Source organism: Lontra canadensis, unplaced genomic scaffold (assembly GCF_010015895.1).
Source record: "Lontra canadensis isolate GAN:19392208 unplaced genomic scaffold, GSC_riverotter_1.0 scaffold4, whole genome shotgun sequence".
NCBI lineage: Eukaryota > Metazoa > Chordata > Mammalia > Carnivora > Mustelidae > Lontra > Lontra canadensis.
This window is the reverse complement of record NW_022630998.1, coordinates 17,545,261-17,566,104: the sequence shown is the minus strand read 5'-3', so window position 1 is coordinate 17,566,104 and position 20,844 is coordinate 17,545,261.

Genomic DNA, 20,844 nt, shown 5'->3' with positions numbered 1-20,844 from the left:
TGAGTAGATTTTTACCAAAATTGGTTAAGAAGAGGTCTCTGGCTACAGATCTCCTTTTGGGTAAACCATCTGGGCCTAATGTCTGAGTTCAGAGTTACATCATTGACAGGAAGAAACAAGAAATAAATTTGAGCAACATCTGTTTTCCTCCTTAGACAAATTTGTCTATTTGGATCTCATCTTTTACAGCTGCTTTCCCTTTTGTTTTATAAACTTTAAAATTTCCTGGTTCTCATCATTCCTCTAACCTCTGTGATATCGGATTGTGCCACACAGAGCTCCCTGGATTCCTTGGTCAGTTTATCTGACCGTGAGTACCAAATCCCAGAAATCATTATGACACATGCACAAACAATATTAGATTCACCCTAAAGCCAGAGCAGGATCAGAATAAGTAAAGTACATGTCTTTGTTCAACCAACTTTTATTCTGTTTTTCACAATGCCAAAACAAAACAAAGCAATTCTCAGTTATGTTCAAGAAACAATATTTTATTATGATTTTAATTGATTCTGAAATGTGTTTCTTAACTCAAAGACGTTTTCATGCGGTTTGTAAGTGTCAGTATTTTTTGGATGTATTATCAGGAGTAGAAGATAAAATTTGGGGCTTGGGAGATGGAATCGAGGACATCAGTAACTACATTTCCACTGACTGCCCTGCTCTGCTCTCTCTTTTTTAGATACATAAAGTATATATGTGTATGTATATATTATATATTTTTAAATTTTTTTTTTTTAGGATTTTATTTATTTATTTGACAGTGAGAGAAACAGTGAGAGAGGAACCACAGCAGGGGGAGTGGGAGAAGGAGAAGCAGGCTTCCTGCTGAGCAGGGAGCCAGATGTGGGGCTTGATCTCAGGACTCTGGGATCATGACCTGAGCTGAAGGCAGAAGCTTAATGACTAAGACACTCAGGTGCCCCTATTTTAATTTCTTTAGAGAGAGAGTATGCATGTGTGTGCATGCACATGTGTGATGGGGAGAGGTAGAAGGAGAAGGAGAGAGAGAGTCTCAGGTTCCATGTCCAGTGAGGAGCCAGATGTGGAGGTTGATCTCACAACCCTGAGATCATGACCTAAGCCTAAATCAAGAGTCAGGCTTAGTGGACTGAGTCACACAGGTGCCCATTTTGTACCCATATTTTAAAGCACCACTTGAGCATGCTATTTCTATTATCCCTGCCTCATTTTCTCTCTGCATCTTTATTTAAAAATTTTTTTTTATTTGTCAGAGATAGCACAAGCATGGGGAGTGGCAGGCAGAGGGAGAAGCAGACTACCCACTGAGCAAGGACCATGATGTGGGATTTGATCCCAGGACCCTACGATCATGACCCGAGCCAAAGGCAGATGTTTAAAGAACTGACTCACCCAGGTGTCCCTCTCTCTGTTTCTTAAAATCTAAAGATTTATAATTTATAATCTAAAGATTTATAGTTTATAATTTATAAAGATTCTTATAATCTAAAGATTATATAGCTTCTCTTAGTGTTTCCTGGTATTTTCTTGTATTTTCTCCTAGTCATTTTTGTGCATTTGTTTTACTTGCCACCAAGTTCATATTCCCTTTTAAATCCTTAAAATGACTAGGATGGTGCTGGCAAATAGTGACTATGAACACTCATAGAGAAGAGATGATGAATGCAAGTAAAATAGCCTTGTTTGGCAAGATGGACATGCCAGAATTTTAGTTAAATCAGATTTAGTTGCTAATATAATTTAGTAATATCTGGGGATTTCATCCATTTGTGGCTTTAGGAGCTGAGAATATAAGAGGCTAGAGATGAGGTGGCTGGCTGGCTGACTTCACCCTCAGAGGGCAGCTGCAGTCCTCTCTGGGCCTTGTACACAGAACCTAGAGGAACCACTGGATAAACCTGACTGGAATAAGTGTCTTTTAACTATTATTTTAATGAAAGTCCTTTTGAGTTTCATTTTAGCTTTATGGCATTTTTTGGGACACTGGTGCCAGGATTTTGTCTTGTGGTAATATTCAACAAATCACCATCTGATACTCTGTATTTCATGAAACGGAAAAACCCATTTCTCTTGGTAGAAAACAAAGATGTAGCAGATAAGACATACCACAGTTCCAGAGCTGTGCACATTTGCCATGACCTGTGTTTCTTTATTCAGTAACTTATTCATGAAGTCATATATTTAGAGAGTTATTTCAAGCACTAAGTCAGACAATAGTATTTTGGGCTTTACTGATGAAAGTAAAATCAGAACTTATAAGGCAGGCACAGCAGCCTAGACATGGGGAAAAGGGAAAAAATATTGGTAACAACTGGCTATGATTTTCCTTCCTTTCCACCCATCTGCAAATTCCACAAGATAAAGGTTGAAGACAATTGGAGAACTTAATTGAATGTTTCTGGGAGTGATAATTCTTGAGCACTTCCAAAAAGAGAAGTCATTAAAAGTAATATATTTCCTTTTTTATATTGCTTGAATTCAAGAAGGACTAGAAAATCAAATGTGCAAGTATGTGGTAGAGGTCTCATTGATGCTTAGAGAAGGAGTATGTGCCTTACTATCACTAATGCTAGCTCCCAAATTAGTGTTTGCCCTATGGGAGGATCTTGTATTTAATCTAACAGGTTCACTAGAGAACGAGATGAGCTTTCATCTCATATTAGTAGAAGACTTCAAAGGTAAAACCCAAGATGAGGAGCTAATTTCAAACTGGGCCATAGAAGCTAGAGTGCTTGAGTCCTCCTTTCCCCCCTACCCTAACTGCTATTCTACCAAGGGACTTGTAGCTTTGAGAAGCCCAGATTGCATTTCTAGACAGAATGTCATAGACTGGGGCATACATGTGAACTGGGGGTAGAATGAATATAGGGAGAAAGATCCTACTGGTGGTTAGGAGTGGGGGTTTTTTAATACAAGAAGGAGAGATGAGTATAGGGAGTCCTAGAAAAAGGCTCCTGGTTAAGGAATTCTCAGACCTCTGGGTACAGAGATCAAGGGCCAGGGAATGAGTATAATGGCATTTCTAATTCCATAAAAGTTTTCACTTTGAGACTCAAGGAGGAGTCAAAATTAAGAACTTTACATTTTCTTTTCTATTTATACTAGTCATTAATATTTTCCTATATATTCAGTATACATATACGCCAGTGCTGACACACTTAGTTGTCTTAGGAAAGCTGAAGAGACGTGGTGGTAAATACAAGTGAGTCCTGCTCAGTCCCACATCTTTCATTAGAGAGACTGTGTCATCCTTTTTAGCAGACTTGGGATTTCTTTTGGTGACAAAGCCGTCACCTCTGACATTGAGCAGAAAAGAGCTGATGAGGCTAAAGAGTGATCTTTTCCCTCAACTGTTTCCTTAGTTCTTTCATTGAAATGTGGTCAGTCTTTGTAAAGGGGAGAGGGTAGTTATCTAGGCAGTAATTTTGGAAAATTAACAACTAATTAAATCACATAATGGGTAATAAGGATCCTTCATTAAAATTATTATCATTAATGTTATAAACTGAAATAATAGGGAGACCTTCAAATAGTATTACAATGGGCATAATTTTAATATGAAAACATAATCTTGCAAATATAGATGCTTAAGTTTTGGCATAAGCAATTTTTTTCTCTCTAGATATCTTTAAAAATAATATATATCTTGTGTGGAATGGTTTATGATTGAACATAAAATCTGGAAATAAGATCAAGAAGAGGACTTTGAAGATTTTATCCTGTTGTGTGATCAGATTTTTGTTTTAGAAAGCTCATTCTGATGATAATGGAGTCCAGGACAATGATAGCCTGGTAGCAAAATTATTTATGGCACTATATAAATTATATATGGCACTATGTAAATTATATATAACACTATATAAATTAAAATTGTATATCTAAGGCACTAGCAGTAGGAATGAAGAAAATGGATATTAGCAGGGAAGAATGACATGATTTAGTAACAAATTGTATTGCAAGAGGCTGGAATGTTTCTCAAGTTTCTGGCTTGGATGGCTATATGGGTGATAGTTCCATTCACTGAAAAAAGAAAAAAAAAGAGTGGGTTTTATGGAGAAGAAAAAGCTATTTTGGACATATAAAGACTAATGGGCCTAATGAAGCATTCAAAGGGGAGTGTCCAGTAGGTTATTGGTTATATGAGTCCATTTGCCTCAGTATGTAGACAGAGATGCTTAAAACTACTTTTGTTTACTGCTGTGACTGAGGGCAACTTATTTAGTCAGGGATTGTTCTGAAGTAATAAACTCTATGACTTTTAATCCACAGCATCTTCACTGGGGAAGGCAGTAGTGGAGTGGCTACCTGAAGACCAGGCAGGGCAATCTGCACCTGTTTTCATGTACTCCTTACCCCATGGGCTTTCATGCTGCTTGGTGCTTCTCTGCTCCCTTTGCTGTTAGTGTTGGTATCCATGAGGGATATGGGCCATGACTGTCTGAAGGGATTTTGAGGACAGAGCAAGAATAGAATGTAAATAATTTATCCCAGCCACTTTTTCCACAGCACTGTAGGGCCCCTTTGCCACAGGCTTGACCATGACTGTCACCACTCCTGATACCCTACACCCCCTAGTAGCCCATATGTCCTAGTTCAAGGTAATCTTTGTTTCATTCTTTCAATGTTAGTTTACCAGAGGCTTTTTATTCTTTTAATGTTAGTTCCTCAGATCCATGTTTTTGTCTTACTCGCAGTTTCTCCCAGGCTGATTTTAGAAGACAGCCAAAAATCCATGCTAGTTGGTCCTCTTGTCAGGATTTCAGGGCATTATAAATCAGTAATGTTTATCTCATTTGTAATTCTTCTGAAATAACAGTCAGTATGGTTTTTACTGAAGTTCAGGCTTCTCATTATCTTTAATCTTATGTGGTATTTATCCTTAAGTGACAGTTTTCCAGCTCTAATTCTGTACTGTCTTGGCATCTAGAATAAAAAAGCATATATATATATAGAGAGAGAGAGAGGGAGAGAGAGAGAGAGAGAACTAGGATTGTTTAATGCCAACATCCTTGTTATCATTTGTTGAAAATCAATGACATTTAAATTAAAAGTACCATATGGACCCAAATATTTCCGTTTAAAAGAAGAGAAAGGTCAACTTCTTTCCCTAGTGATGCTTAGAAAATTGGCATTTAAAGCGACATTGTGGGTCACTTTAAATGAGAACATGTTTTTAAAGAAATTGCTTTCAAGAAATATCATTTTATTAGGTTCATTTGGATTTCAGAAAGCTTCACCTAAGACATTGGGATGTACATGTAGTGCAGAGAAGGTTTCTAGAAGTACGTTTTCCACCTATTTTTATCTGTAGCATCAATGAAAAGAATTTACAGACTATTGCAAATTTATTTCTCCATTTCTTAGTGTTAAATTACACACAAAAATAATCTTTATCTCTGTCCCCCAACCCATTCTTTTGTATTCAAACAGCGATGTTTTTGTCAACCTTAGCACTGTAGGAATGTGAAGGATTAGGGTTAGTATTTCTGAATCATGCCTCACACAACTGTAAAAGTTGAAACATTAGTATATTCTTTATTCTTGTCTACTAATAAAAACTCTAGCTTCTGCTTCTTCTCTCTGCTTCGAATTTTTCAAATTAGCAAGGTCAGTTGTATTCATCTATTGTTGCATCACCAATCACCTGCCCCCCACACTCATTTTTTTTTTTAATGTGGCTTAAAACAACAATTCTTCATTATATTTCCCAAGTCTGTGTGTCAGCTGGATACCTCTACTTATCTGGCCAAGATTCATCTTCCCTGGGCTTCTATATGTCTCTGTACTCGGCCAGCAGTTTGACGAGGGCAGCAGGGGTGACTGGACCATGTGCCATTATCTAGCAGGTCATCCCAGGCTTGCCTGCATGGTGGCAGCAGGTTTCAAAGAGAGAACTTGGAAGTGTGCATGCCACTCAGGGCCAAGGCTCAGAAACGACCCATTTCCACTGTTGGTCAAAACAAATAGCAAGGCCAGCTGAATACAAAGGCAAGTGAAAGAGCCTCCGTCTTTGTGGGAGGAGCCTCACAGTTACATTGAAAAGGGGCCTGGGAACCAGGAGGGGAAGAACTGCACCAGTTTTGCAAACCAAACCAGCCTCTTAAATACTAGAGAGAAGAAGAGAACTGGTTGGTTGTGATGCTTCACTTCCTGATTTTTCCTGTGTTTTTCTCCCCTGAGACTTACCCTAAGGAGCCAGTGAATTAAATGATAATCAGAGAGGTTGCCTTCTGATATAAACATCAGTTATAGTATACAATTGGAAGGAAGAGTCGGGCCCTAATTTTTTTCATTCTCCTAAGACATCTCTTTCTGGCCTTTATACGGTGCTAATATATTGATACAGGAATATGTTAAAAACATTTTTTAAATTGCAAACATCTTTTCTGACTATGTTGGTGTCCATTCTGATTGGCCAGTACTATGTCAGATAGAAGGTTAAAGATTTTGAATGTGATCCCTAATTGAATGTGTGTTTACACTTGGTTATTGATAAATTAATTAAACAGCTCACTAGGAAATCTGGACTTCAGCTCCAAACTGAAGGCTCAAACAACAGGTAAAGATAATTTAGGAACCTCACTCCTTTTTGCTAACCAGTATACATTGTCCCTTCTATTCCAGCAAACATAAGATACATGCTGAATATAGAATTCTGGCAATTATATCCAGGCAACTCTGCATCTAGAATTATTTTACAGGAACAAAGCTGTTTGACTTATAATACTACATATGCCAGACAGTTTATATGCATATGCATCAAGGCTTGGCACCACGTAAATAAAAGCTCTTTCACCTACCCTCGGAATTCAATTTAGCAGCAGCAAAATGTTCAGCTACCTATATTCATCATTTTTAATGGTGTTCCTTGCAAAGTGCCTCATGGTAATTCTCTAAATGTCTCCTTCCCACAACTGATTGGAAAGCCATTATTTTATTTTAATTAGGACTTTGGGACTTGGAAATCATCAGAGGAAATCACTCTTACCTAGTGGAGAAACAGAAAATTTTTCAATTAAAATTATCTCAATTTTAGTACTGAAGAAACTTAAACATACTTAATTAAGAAATAGAAGTTTAAAGTGAAACTACAGTTTATTCTAGTAAATGTTAACACAAATAACTTTTTATTGTTTTTTTGTGGAAGCTTTGCCTTGTGGGATTTAAATATAGGAAAAATTTGTGTTTTCCTTGGTATTACCTTAAAATGGTTGACCTGACTAAGGTTAATGAAACCTATTTGAATTTCAAGGGCATACTCTGACTATTGTAAGTCACAGGGCTGGTTCTATATGAACTAGTCAAATAGGAGGAGTTTAGGTGTGGTATCCAGAGGCTTTTTTTGCTAACATTAATCTTCTCTTCTCCAACTTCCTCTGAAGGTATTGTGGCCACATGGTTTTTCTCTGTCTTCCCCCTGTCTACATCTGCTCTCAGAAAATCACTGACAAGAAGACATGATTAATATGCATTAGAACTGTTCCTTCCAATGGTAGATATGTTTTAGTCTATTTTGGATCATAATCTAATATCAGAGTTCCCTAACTGATGGCCTGCTGCCATCATCTGGCCTCCAGATGTGTTTTTAAAACATTTTGAACTAGCTGCTAAAATTTAGAAATAAGGAGATTTCATAAGAAACTCCAGATTTCTGGTAGCTCCTGTGAGATTTGAAGCAATCCTATGCCTACCCTCTTGGATATCAACAACAGGGTGAGGCTAGAATTATCAGATAAAAGGCAAGGTTGCTCAATTAAATTAGAATTTTCAGTTAACAATAAATAATGTTTTAATATGTTATGACCCATGTAATATTTAAGACCTACAAAACAAATAGAGGTTCAGCCCTTGTTTATCTGAAACTCAAACTTAACTGGGGTTCTTGTGTTTTTGTTTCCTAAATCTGGCAAGCCTATATGAGGGTGAGCCATGATTTTTACCTTATATAGGCACATTTTGCAGCAGACTCACTGCACACCCACTAAGCTACCTTCCCGCCTTCATCTGTCCAGCATCACCTATAAGCCTTTGAGGTTTTCATTACTGTCTTAAACTAAAAAAACTAGTCTCTAATAGTATTTCAGTTTTCAGGTCTACAAACTACATGTGATTCTTTTGTTTTATTTTTAAAGATTTATTCAAGAGAGACAGACAGAGACCGTGAGAGAGAGCGCCAGTAGGGAGGAGAAGGAGAAGCAAGCTCCATGCAGGGCAGGGAGCCTAACATGGGACTCAGTCCAGGACCCTGGGATCACTACCTGAGCCAAGGCAGACGCTTACCTGACTGAGCCACACAGGCGCCCCTGATTATTTTAGCCAAAATCATCCCACAAAAGTACTTGTCAGATATGAGGGTCCCCGTGCCTTGGGTTTTTACCTATCCTTTTTTTTTTTTAAATTTAATTTTATTTTTTCGATGTTCCAAGATTCATTGTTTAGGCACCACACCCGGTGCTCCATGCAATACGTGCCCTCTTTTTTTTTTTTTTTTTAAAGATTTTATTTATTTATTTGATAGACAGAGATCACAAGTAGGCAGAGAGGAAGGCAAAAAGAGAGGGGGAAGTAGGCTCCCTGCGGAGCAGAGAGCCCGATGGGGGGCTCCATCCTAGGACCCTGAGATCACGACCTGAGCCAAAGGCAGAGGCTTAACCCACTGAGCCACCCAGGTGCCCCTATATATGCCCTCCTTAACCCATCATCTATCCTTTTAAAGGTCTTAGCAGTTGCCACTAGACTGGGGCCGCAGCCTCTCTCTATTCTGACCCTCTTCTAGCCTTTTCAGTGCTTATCTTGCCAGGATAAAGCAACAATGAGACTTCCTGGTTTTAAACCAGTGGGAAGCCTTTAAATCTTGAAGGGTTTCCTTTTAAGACAGTAATTATACCTCTGTGAATAGATTATAAAGCTTGAACCTAGGAAAAAAATGCCAGGGGAAAAAGTATTTATGATATTAAATTCATAATTGCTAAAATTGGGAGCCAATCATAGTGCTTAACAATAGGGGAAGAGAAAAATAAATTGTGGTGCATATCCCCAGTGGGCTACTTTATCCCTATTAGTTCTATTTGTGAAGTGTTTAGAGTCCTATGGAAAATGCCAGAGTTAAGTCAAAAGAAATCTCAATAGGAAGTACTATATAGGATGTTACCATAATATGTCAACCATATCACAGAATAAGAAATAACTGCATAGAAATAAATCAAAATGGTATCACTTGTCTGTGGTTTCTGGAATTTTAGGGGGATGTTTTCCTCTATTTTTTTCTGTACTTTTTTTTCTTTCTGTAATTTTTCTACGATTTTTGTAATTTTTCTATTATTCTATTTATTGCTGTAACGATAATTTGAATTTCTAGGCATTGTTTAATTTTTTTTTTGTATCTATAATAAGATGCTAAAATTGGATCTTCCTGTCTTAGTTTTGTCTGAGGTCTGATGATGTAGATATCAGAAGCCACAGCGGATTATGTGGTAGATAACCATGAAAGTTTTGCAAAAAGTAGGTGACCAGCCATTTGTTAGGTAATTCTTAAACCTCTTTCATACATGGTGGGTATATAGAGTTGAGATAAGAGTTTAGTAGAGAGTTTGTGGAGGGGTATTTTGGAACAAATCCTCTTCCCACTCTGGGAATATTTAGCAGTATCCCAGTCCTTCTACAAGGGAACCCATTTTTATGGACTAAGTTGGCTCTGGGGAAGGACAATTCCCAAATCATCCAATGATGGTTGGAGATAGAATATAAGCTGATTTTAATTCAGAGTAACCAAAATATCACCCCCCCAACCCCCACTTTAAAATGAGGGCATATGGAGGCCCAGTAATAATGAAGTCTTGATGCTATTTTATTTCACAGAGATCTAATGGGTCTGTGGGCCAATCTCCAGGTCATTTCCTTGAACTCTGAGAGCATAATTGGATTGGTTTTAGTTAGCAGCCAGCATAACATTCATATTGGTTCTATGAACTATAGAAGGGAGTTATCATGGTAGGAAAGTGAAAGTGGAAGCCTTGGAAACTAATTCTACCCGGAGTCTGACCATGACAATAAATCAGAAACTTCAAGAATACAGGGGTTGTGGTACTCACCATTTCTGCATTTAATTCAACAGCTCAGTTCCTTTAAAAACTAAATTTATCGGGGCGCCTGGGTGGCTCAGTGGGTTAAAGCCTCTGCCTTCTGCTCCTGTCATGATTCCAGGATCCTGGGATTGAGCCCTGCATTGGGGCTCTCTGCTCAGCAGGGAGCCTGCTTCCCCCTCTCTCTCTGCCTGCCTCTCTGCCTACTTGTGATCTCTCTCTCTGTCGAATAAATAAATAAAATCTTAAAAAAAAACCAAAAACTAAATTTATCATGATGGATGATGGTAGAATACTATAAAGTTAACCAAAAGATTACCTGATTTGCAGTTGTTGCAGTAGATATGAAATCTCTAGTAAAATTGATCACTATAGCCTCTGGAAATTAGAATATAGTTATAAGTCTAGGAAATATGTTTTTTTTTCCCCCTGTTTTATCAGGAAAATTAACCCAAAACAGCTCACATTTTTCTGGGATAGATACTTGCATTCATTCATGATCTTGCCCCAGGGCTGTGTATATATATATATATATATATATATATATGTATATATATACATATATATATATATATCTCCTGTATTTATATATATATATATCTCCTGCTTTGCCACAGTATAGTCCAGGAAGATGGTGATTATCTGTGACATTGTGTTAATCAGACCTCATAATAGTTCATAAATGTGTTTTCTTTTCTCCAACCCTATTACCACTCTCCTAGTTCATTCCTTTGTTGTAAATATTGTGATATTCTCTTAGCTAATCCCTCAAACTCTAGACTTTGCCCTCCTCCAGTGGTTTTCAACAGTGTCCCCTTGGAGGACTTTTGGGAATGTTTGGAGACATTTTTGGTTGTCATAGTGGAGGGTTGCTAATGGCACCCTGTTGGTGGAGTAAACAAGTGCTGTTAAACATCCTGCAATGGACAGGACAATACCCCACAATAAAGAATGTCCAGCCCAAAATGTCAGTAGTGTTGATGTTGGGAAACATACTCTGTTCAATTTACTCTTAATACTGTAGTCAAGTGTCAAACACTGTGAAAACTATTAGATTTTCCTCCTACCTTCAAGCGAATTAGTTAAACTACCATAATTGTTTGGATGGTGGCAGAAGACTCCAGAGTCAAAGAAAAAAGACTTTATTCCCTGTGGCCCAGGTAACAGATGAGCATCAGCATTATCTGCACCAGTATTACTACCCTTGTGTCCACTGGGTGATACAGTGGGCTTAGAAAGCTGCCCATGCAGTAGGTTGAACTCTCAGCTGAAGAACCTAGGAATGCAGCAGTTTTGGACCAAGCAACACACACTGTAGAGAGAAACAAACCAGCCACTCCTATTCTTTCCCTGGAGAATGTCCCCAGTTACCTTGTTATACAGTAGTGGTCTTAAACTATTTATTTGCCTATGTGAGTAAATACATGAAGTGCTCAGTATCTGGAGACACGTAATCCTTGCAATCTGGTAGAATTATCAAGGACATGCAAGAATACTTGAAGACAACCGGCAGTGGATGGCCTTTATTGCATTACTTTTACAATATAAAGTTCAATCTATTTTGCATGGTAATCTACTTTATGACTTGACTTCTAACTCAGCCTTCACTTATTAATTCATACATCAGACATTAGTAATAATAACTTACACTTGTATCATTCTACCACCTTATGCTCCTCCTCTCCCCATTCTTTTCCACTCATCCTTATCCACTCAGATGAATGATCCTCATTTTCCACAACTCACTTCAGGAATCCTCTACTCCAGGAAACCTTTCCTAAACTTCTTGTTTGGGTTAAATATGTCTCATCTGACTGTGGTAGTAAGCAGAATCTGTTTCAATCATTTGTCATTGGCTTTAAAATCTTGGGAGGGCTCGGTCTTGTTTGCTTCATATTCCTGGCATTCAAATAGTACCTACCATGTCGTGGACATGTAAGCATATTTTCTCTTTATATTTCAATTTGTTGTTGTTGTTATTGTTATTATTAGTAATACTATTACTACTATCTCACCTGAATTCATGGTATCTTCTTACTTCATGAACTCACCCCCATCCGATTTTGCTTTCTGTGTACTTGTTTTCCACCAACGCACACAGTATAGAGTGTGTTTTGATAATATCTAGTGGGCACTCATTTGCCCCAGATCTTGAGTTATTTTCCTTTTGGCAGCATGTACTTGCAAAGGAGATAGCCAGAGAATGAGGCAATCCCCTGCACATTCTCAGATACCAGTTGGCCTTTGCCTTCCAAATTCTGATTTGGATTAAACCATGGGGAGCCTTGTTTGCCTAGTCTTGTTCTCCAAGCATACTCCTGTGTCCTGGAGCATGGAATGCCCATGGTACGTACTTTGAACAGGGATTAAAGTTCCAGGTCCCTGCTCTACTCCTTCTCTGTCACACTATTTCTGCCAATTTCTCTTTTGGTACAGGAGAGACATGAGGATTATATTTAATGTAAAAAGTGATGATGGAATAAATGATTAGAGAGTTATAAAGATTGATCGATTGATTAATTGATTGATTTTGTTTTCAAATTGATGTGCTCATTGCCTACCATTATTTAAGACTTGCAAAATGGCACATCAATTCCTTTTCTTAACTGCCCCATTAATTCATAGTGCCATGCAAACATTGTGAAGGTTTTAAATCACTTTTAGTTTTTAATTTTGAGTTTGATTTAGCAAAAACTAGGAAGAAAATGGAAGTTGATAGGCCCTTAAATTAATATGCCCCCATGTGGTATTCAATAAATTCAGATGCACAAAAACAATTATAGAATTCATGTAGATTGTATTCTTTATGATTTTGGTAGTGCTCTAATTATAACGAGAGTTGCACTTTACTCTTTCCTCTGCATTTTACTTTTCTTAAAAGTTGACCTAAACTGATGCTGGTGAGTGAAACCATATGGAGTGAGTTTATTCACATTTTATTTCAGCCATGAAACAGCTTCAGCCAGCTGTGCATTGTGTACCTTTTAAATTTATGTCCTCTGCCCTTCAACCAGTAAGAATGACATTGTTCAGTGAAATGTGAGCTAACATGCATTCCAGGTCCAGATTTTGTCTCTATTTAAAGGTTCAATATAGCTCCTGACTTTGAGGAATTTGATCAAGTTTTTTTAAAAAAGGAAAATTACAATAAAAATGTGTGCAGATACAACATCCCCGCCCCCACCAAGGAACAGAACTTTTGCTCTGCTCTGAATAAGATAAAACAATAGCCACAAATGACAGGACAAAATTTAATTGCATTGCCATTTGATACAGATGTTCAATTTCCTATCGAGAAGACTCCACCCTATACAATACGAAGAAAAATTGGATTAAGAGAGACAACACAATTGCCAAAAATTAAAAGACCACCCTTATTTCCATTATCAAAGCTAAATATTTCTGGAAACTTCAGTCAAACATTTGAGCTTTCTTAGTTGAAAGCAGAATTGAAATGATACTGCTATGCCTTTGGAGGTAGCTGAATTAAGCTCTCTAATTCTCATCACATCATCTACTTGTGCAAGTACCTTCATATAATAACTGTTTGTCAACTTGCCTTAAGGCAATAGCAGAAACAATACACTTATTTAAGTATTCTGAGAAATCCAACAAAATCCATACTAACAACATGTAATATTGGTCAGATTCTGGTTTTTATACTTAATTCTTAGAAGGTCAGAAATGAATCTGAAAACAGGTTAGGAGGTTTAAGGCTACGTCCAAAGTCTAGAACTTATATGTAGTAGATACAGCTCAAATCAGTTCAGTTGCATTCTTTTATTATTCTTCTGAAAATTTTTATTACAGTAAAATAATCCTAACATAAATTTACTCTTTTAACCATTTTTAAGTACACAGTTCTGTGGTAATAAGCACAGTCACATTGTTCTGCAACCATTACCACCATCCATTTCCAGAACTTCTTCAGGATAGGAGGTGCCTCCCCTACCTTGTCATTCTTATCTTGATCATTCATTCATTCATTCTTAAACATTGAGTCAAATAGATATTGTCCCTGGGCTCATAGAGCTTTATTTTCCTGTAATTGATTCAGATCACTCAATAATTACACAAATAATGGTTAGCTGCTTATTTGTAAGATAGTGTAAGACATTCTGCAAGATCTTAGATACTCAATTAGGTAGATAGATTTTTAAAAAATTTTAAAAAAAATTTTTATTCATTTTTTTAAATGTTATGTTAGTCACCATGCAGTAGTACATCATTAGTTTTCGATGTAGTGTTCCATGATTCATTGTTTGCATATAACACCCGATGCTCCATGCAATACATGCCCTTCTTAATATCCCTCACTGGGCTAACCAATCCCCCCACCTCCCTCCCCTCCAAAACCCTCAGTGTGTTCCCGGAGTCTGTAGTCTCTCATGGTTCATCTCCCCCTCTGATTTCCCCCACGCCTTCATTTTTCCTTTCTTTCTCCTAATGTCCTCCATGCTATTTCTTATGTTCCACAAATAAGTGAAACCATATGATAATTGGCTTTCTCTGCTTGACTTATTTCACTCAGTATAATCTCCTTCAGTCCTGTCTATGTTCATGCAAAAGTTGGGTATTCATCCTTTCTGATGGCTGAGTAATATTCCATTGTATAAATGGGCCACATCTTCTTTATCCATTCTTCTCTTGAATGGCTCTTGCCACTGTTTGGCTATTGTGGATATGGCTGCTATGCACTTTGGGATGCATGTAGCCCTTCTTCTCACTACATCTATATTTTGGGGGTAATTACCCAGTAGTGCAATTGCTGGGTTACAGAGTAGCTCTGTTTTTTACTTTTTGAGGAACCTCTATACTGTTTTCCAAAGTGGCTGTACCAGCTTACATTCTCACCAACAGGGTTGGTGAGAGGGTCCCCCTTTCTCCACAATCTCTCCAGCATTTGTTGTTTCTTGCCTTGTCAATTTTTGCCATTTGAACTGGTATAAGGTGGTATCTCAATGTGGTTTTGATTTGAATTTCCCTGATGGTTAATAATGATGAACATATTTTTATGTGTCTGTTAGCCATTTGTATGTCTTCTTTTGAGAAGTGTCTGTTCATGTCTTCTGCCCATTTTTTGACTTGTTTTTTGGGTGAGTTTGAGCAGATCCTTATAGATCTTGGATATCAACTCTTTATCTGTAGTGTCATTTGTAAATATCTTCTCCCATGCTGTGGGTTGCCTTTTTGTTTTGCTGTTTCCTTTGCTGGTAGAAGCTTTTTAATCTTGATGAAGTCCCAAAAGTTCATTTTTGCTTTTCTTTCCCTTACCTTTAGAGTTCTGCCTTGAAAGAAGTTGCTATGGCCAATGTTGAAGAGGTTACTGCCTATATTCCCCTCTAGGACTTTGGTGGATTCTTGTCTCACATCGAGGTCTTTCATCCATTTAGAGTTTATCTTTGTGTATGGTGAAAGAGAATGGTCACGTTTCATTCTTCTGTATATAGCTGTCCAATTTTCCCAGAACTATTTATTGAAGAGACTGTCCTATTTCCACTGGATAGTTTTCCCTGCTTTGTCGAAGATTAGTTGACCATAGAGTTGAGGGTCTATATCTGGACTCTCTACTCTGTTCCACTGGCCTATGTGTCTGTTTTTGTGCCAATACCATGTGCCAATACCATGTGCCAATACCAATGCTGTCTTAGTGATCACAACTTTGTAATAGAGCTTGAAATCAGACAACATAATGCCCCAACTTTTTCTTTTTCAACATTTCCTTGTTGATTCAGGGTCTTTTCTGGTTCCATATAAGTTTTAGGATTGTTTGTTCCAGCACTTTGAAAAATGCCATTGGTATTTTTATCATGAAGGCATTGAAAAGTATAGATTGTTCTGGGCAGCATAGACGTTTTAACAATGTTTATTCTTCTGATCCATGTGCATGGAATGTTTGCCCATCTTTTTGTGTCTTCTTCAGCTTCTTTCATGAGTGCTTTATAGTTTCTAGAGTATAAATCCTTCATCTCTTCGGTTAGGTTTATTCCAAGGTATCTTAGAGTTTTTGGTGCTATTGTAAATGGAATTGATTGTCTAATTTCTCTTTCTACAGTTACATTGTTAGTGTATAGGAAAGCAACTGATTTCTGTACATTGATTTTTTATCCTGCCACATTACTGGATTGCTGTATGAGTTCTAGTAATTTAGGGGTGGAGTCTTTTGGGTTTTCCACATAAAGTATCATATCATCTGCAAAGAAATAGTTTGACTTCGTCTTTGCCAATTTGAATACCTTTTATTTCTTTTTGTTGTCTGATTGCATTCCTAGGACTTCTAGTACTATGTTGAACAATAGTGGTAAGAGTGTGCATCCTTGTCATGTTCCTAATCTTAAGGGAAAGGCTCTCAGCTTTTCCCATTGAGAATGATATTCACTGTGGGCTTTTTATAAATGGTTTTTACAACATTGAGGAATGTTCCCTCTATCCCTACACCCTAAAGACTTTTAATCAAGAAAGGATGCTGTATTTTGTCAAGTGCTTTTTCCTCATCAATTGAGAAGACCACATGGTTCTTCTCCTCTTATTTATGTGTTCTATCACATTGATTTGTGAATGTTGAACCACCCTTGCATCTCAGGGCTAAGTCCCACCTGGTCATGATGGAAAATACTTTTAACATTATTTTAATATCCTATTAGCTAGGATCTTGTTGAGAATTTTGGCATCCATATTCATCAGGGATATTGGTCTGAAATTCTCCTTTTTGATGGGGTCTTTGCCAGGTTTGGGGATCAAGGTAAGGCTGGCCTCATAGAATGAGTCTGGAAGTTTTCTTTCTGTTTTTATTTTTTGAGACAACTTCAGGAGAATAGGTATTATTTCTTCTTTGAATGTTTGGTAGAATTCTCCAGGGAATCTATCAGGTCTTGGACACTTGTTTTTTTGGGAGGTTTTGATCCCTGCTTAAATCTTGTTATTGGTTATTGGTGTATTCAGTTTGTCAGTTTCTTCCTGTTTCAGTCTTGATAGTTTATGCATTTCCAGGAATGCATTCATTTTTTTCAGGTTGCTTAATTTATTGGCATGATAATAATTTCTGATAATTGTTTCTATTTCCTTGGTGTTAGTTGTGATCTCTCCTCTTTCATTCATAATTTTATTAATTTGGGTCCTTTCTCTTTTCTTTTGGATAAGTCTGGCCAGTGGTTTATCGATCTTATTAATTCTTTCAAAGAACCAACTTCTAGTTTTATTAATCTGCTGTACTATATTTCTGGTTTCTAATTCATTGATCTCTATTCTAATCTTAATTATTTCCCTTCTTATGCAAGGCTTAGGCTTCATTGATTGTTTTGTGTTTTTTTTTTTTTTCCTCCATTTCTTTAAGTTGTAAAGTTAGTTGGTGAATTTGGGACTTTTCTATTTTTTTGAGTGAGACTTGGATGGATATGTATTTCCCCTTTAGGACCAATTTGCAGTATCCCATAGGTTTTGGACCAATGTATTTTCATTCTCATTGGTTTCCATGAATTGTTTAAGTTACTTGATTTCCTGGCTGACCCAAACATTCTTGAACAGGATGGTCTTTAGCTTCCAAGTGTTTAAGTTTCTTCCAAACTTTTTCTTGAGATTGAGTTCCGGTTTCAAAGCATTGTGGTCTGAGAATATTCAGGGAATAATCTTAGTGTTTTGGGATTGCTTGAGACCTGATTTGTGACCTAGTATGTGGTCCATTCTGGAGAAATTCCATGTGTGCTCAAGAAAAATGAGTATTCTATTGTTTTAGGGTGCAATGTTTGGTATATATTGATGAAGTCCATCTGGTCCTTGTGTCATTCAAAACTCTTCTTTCTTTGTTGATTTTCTGCTTAGATGATCTGTCTATTACTGAGAGTGGATTATTAATGTTATATTATCAATATTTTTTTATTTTGGTTAACTTTTGGCTTATGTAATTGGCTGCTATCCTATTGGGGGCATAGATATTTATAATTGTTAGATCCTTTTGTTGGATAGACCCTTTAAGAATGATAGAGTGTCCTTTTGTATCTCTAACTACAGTACTTAGCTTAAAATCTAGTTTGTCTGATATGAGAATTGCTTACCCAGCTTTCTTTTGAGGTTCATTGGCATGAAGAATGGTTCTCCAACCCTTCACTTTCAGTCTGGATGTACTTTAGTGTCTAGTATACTATCTGGATATATCTTTTTATCCAGTCTGCAACCCTGTGCCATTTCAGGGGAGCATTTAGGCAGTTCATGTTAAATGATTGTTCAAAGATAAGATATTATTGTCATCAGGTTGCTTGTTTCTATAGATTGTCTCTGTAAATTTCTGTTCTTTATCACTCTTGGGTTCTTTCTCCTTTTATAGAACCCCCTTAATATTTCTTGCAGGGCTGGCTTAGTGGTCACATAGTCTTTCAGTGTCTGACAGTCCTGGAAGCTCCTTATCTCTCCATCCATTCTGAATGACACCTGGCCAGATAAAGTATTCTTGCCTCCATGTTCTTCTCATTTCGTACCCTGAATATGTCTTGCCAGCTCTTTCTGGCTTGCCAGGTCTCTGTGGACAGATCTGACACTATTTTGATGTTCCTCCCTCTGTGTGTAAGGAATCTCTTCCCCTTAATGCCCGTAAGATGATTTCATTGGTTCTGAGACTTGTGAGTTTTACTATTACATGCCAGGGCATTGGTCTGTTCTCCTTGATCTTGGGAAGTCCTCTCTGACTCTAGGACATGAATGCTTGTTTCATTACCCACATTGGGGGAGTTCTCAGCTATGATTTGCTCAAATATATCTTCTAGTTCTCTCTCTTTCTCCACCACCTCAGGAATCCCAATATTCTGGCATTGGAATTTTTCATGGTGTCATTTATTTCTCTAATTCTGTTTTCATGGATTTTTTGTTTTGTTTTGTTTCATGGATTTTTTAAGGTGTTCCAGGCCTCCTCCTGTTTCTTCCTTTCTATCAATTTGTCTTCTATATTACTGATTCATTCTTCTGCCTTGTTTACTGTAGCTGTTAGACTATCTAGATTAGATTGGATCTCATTGATAGCATTTTTAAGTTTGGCTTGATTAGCTCTCATTTCTGCCCTTAGAGAATGTATGTTACTGTTAATGGTTTTCTCCAGCCTTGCTAATTTTTTTTAAGATTTTTTTCTTTCTTTCTTTTCTTTTCTATTCTTTTTCTTTCTCTACTTTTTTTTTTACCTTTTTCTGGTTAACATGTATTATTTGTCTCAGTGGTACAGATCTGTGAATCATCAGTCATACACAATTCATAGCACTCACTATAGCACATACCCTCCCCAATGTCCATCACCTAGCCACCCTATCCCTCCCCACCCACCTTCCCCCAGCAGCCCTCAGTTTGTTTCCTGAGATTAAGAGTCTCTTATGGTTTGTTTCCCTCCCCAATCCCCTCTTGTTTCATTTTTAGCCTCACTATTGTCTTCATAACTGCTACCCTGAAGTCTGTTTCTTACATCTTGCTTATATCCATATCCATTAAGTCTGTGGGGGAGGCCATTGCCTCTTGTTCTTTACTTTGTTGGGAGTTCCTCCTCCTACTCATTCTGTTGAGGGGTGGTTGAGGGAATATATACAGTTGAAAATATCAATCACAATCCAGGCAAGGTGCACCCTGGGAAAGTTTGGAGCAATTGGAAGCCACCACCAAGAAAACCCAGCCAAAATGAAACCCAAGAATAAGATTTATGAAGTTAGGAGAAAAAAGCAGTTGGGGGGCATATGAGGAAAGAGGGGCTATAATCTCTTAATGTGGGCAAGGTAGGGTGCTTTAGTTCTTCCTGTGTGTATTTTGTTCTCCTTGTTAGAGAATACTTCTTACCAGAGTTACAGGGGAAATTAAAAAAAAAAAAATATATATATATATGGTATCAAATAGGGAAAAGACTACATTGAAGCTTATATCTATATATAATAGATATATATATAAAAGAAAAAGATACAAAAGTATATGTGTGAAAGAGTAGAAGTTAAAAAGTTATGATGGAATATGTTGTATGAAGCATCTAGTTGAAATGTTAAGTAGGTAAAAGGAAAAAAAGAGAAGAAACATGAGAAAGAATAAAAAAGTTGTATCTAAGAAATACACATGCCATGAAGGAACACCAAGAGTTTAGTATAACATCTTTCCCTGGTGTTAGGGTTTTACAGTTTTATGGGGACCCTCGGGTTGTCTTTCTCTTGTTCTTCCAGATCGTCTTCTGGGAGAGGGGTCTGCCACATTATTTTTCAGGCAACCCTGCTTGGGCAGAGTTGCTCTGTCCCCTATCTAGGGACTGGGCTCCGTGGAAATGGTTTTTTTGGGGGGGATTTTTTTCTCTGCCAGCTTTTGTTCTCAGAGGGCCAGGGCAAAGGGCCAGGGCGCCAGACCTCTGTCCCAGAGGAAAGAAGCCACAGTTTGCTCCTCTCTGAATACTCCAGAACACACAGTCTCCTCCTCTGTAAGTGCCACTGAAAACCACAGCCTTGCACAGGCAGTACATGCCCCCAGTGATTTTCTTAGTGGTTGATCCAGGTCTCTGCTTGTCTCTGTCCCCTGTGCCAGCAACATTTCAAGCAATCCCGGTATGGATAGGTGCGCGTGGCAGCTGTGGTGATAGCCTGCCCTGCAGGTCTGCAGGCACAGTTCCACACAAGTGGCTGCCCCAGTCCTGGTGTTTGCCTGTTAAGCTCCTGGATGCTGTTTGAGCACTGTTATTGGGTGCTTCCCCTCCCACCACCACCACTCTGCAAGCTATTGCTGGCCCCCAGATGCAGGACACTTTTGCACTGGGGTATTATTTTACTTCCTAGTGGGT